Raw genomic sequence first — 1,174 nt, 5'->3', positions numbered from 1 at the left:
CCTCGTCCGTGACATATTGCCAAAACTCCCATCACAGAACCTCCATCAACTGCGAACGGCATGACGTGAGTGAAGGTCTCCCAAGAGAGCAAGTTCACGGATAGCCGAAAGACAGATGACGGAATTTCAAGAGAAAAGCAAGACGTCAAGTCGTTGCTAAAGCAGTGATCCAGTCTGATCACCTTCGGACCACACACCCAAGTACAGAGAAAGTTCCCCCAGAGTGCTTGAGACTTCCTGTTGGAAACCCTCAAGCACTCTTAGTTAGGCATCAGACGAGCTATCTTGGGTGTGACGGTGTTTATATTTTTTTTCTATCTGAGATGGGGGGCATTCACCCGGGATCTGCACGGTGGCTGATTGGTATAGCCGTGTTTTATCCCGGGCACTGAATGCGTCACGGACGTGGACTGCTTCCCACATGGGTTTGTGAGATCCACCCTCGTCCGTGACATATTGCCAAAACTCCCATCACAGAACCTCCATCAACTGCGAACGGCATGACGTGAAGCAGGAGCAGGTTTGCTCACTCCGCAAAGGATACAGAAAGATTATCGATTTATGTACTTATTCTGCGAGCCACTTTAGCTTGGTGGCAGAGCGTCTGCTTTGTAAGCAGAAGGTCGTCAGTTCAATCCTGGCAAGTGGCTTACAGCAGCATTAGGCTCTAGTCGGGTATGAGGAGCAGGAGCAGGTTTGCTCACTCCGCAAAGGATACAGGAAGATTATTGATTTATGCAGTTATCTTGTGCGCCACTTTAGCTTAGTGGCAGAGCGTCTGCTTTGTAAGCAGAAGGTCGTCAGTTCGATCCTGGCAAGTGGCTTATAACACCATAAATATCTGGTCTGGTACGAGAAGCAGGAGCAGGTTTGCTCACTCCGCAAAGGATACAGGAAGATTAATAATTTATGTATTCATTCTATGTGCCACTTTAGCTTAGTGGCAGAGCGTCTGCTTTGTAAGCAGAAGGTCGTCAGTTCGATTCTGGCAAGTGGCTTATAACACCATAAATATCTGGTCTGGTACGAGAAGCAGGAGCAGGTTTGCTCACTCCGCAAAGGATACAGAAAGATTATAGATTTATGTATTTAATCTGAGCGCCACTTTAGCTTAGTGGTAGAGCGTCTGCTTCGTAAGCAGAAGGTGGTCAGTTCAATCCTGTCCAGTGGCTTA

General features: G+C 47.7%; 4 non-coding genes across 4 annotated transcripts; all 4 read left to right on the top strand.

Annotated features, from left to right (window-relative positions):
• The first annotated feature begins 578 nt into the window (after positions 1–578).
• Pmar_PMAR023117 lies at positions 579–650 on the top strand. Its single transcript has one exon. It is a non-coding gene; the product is annotated as a tRNA-Thr (tRNA).
• A 102-nt stretch (positions 651–752) lies between these two features.
• Pmar_PMAR023116 lies at positions 753–824 on the top strand. Its single transcript has one exon. It is a non-coding gene; the product is annotated as a tRNA-Thr (tRNA).
• Positions 825–926: 102 nt separating this feature from the next.
• Pmar_PMAR023115 lies at positions 927–998 on the top strand. Its single transcript has one exon. It is a non-coding gene; the product is annotated as a tRNA-Thr (tRNA).
• Positions 999–1,100: 102 nt separating this feature from the next.
• On the top strand, positions 1,101–1,172 carry Pmar_PMAR023114. The gene has a single exon. It is a non-coding gene; the product is annotated as a tRNA-Thr (tRNA).
• The last annotated feature ends 2 nt before the right edge of the window (positions 1,173–1,174 follow it).

The sequence above is a fragment of the Perkinsus marinus genome, assembly GCF_000006405.1.
Source record: "Perkinsus marinus ATCC 50983 genomic scaffold scf_1104296975064, whole genome shotgun sequence".
NCBI classification, from domain to species: Eukaryota; Perkinsozoa; order Perkinsida; family Perkinsidae; genus Perkinsus; species Perkinsus marinus.
This window is presented reverse-complemented; position numbering and strand designations above follow the sequence as displayed.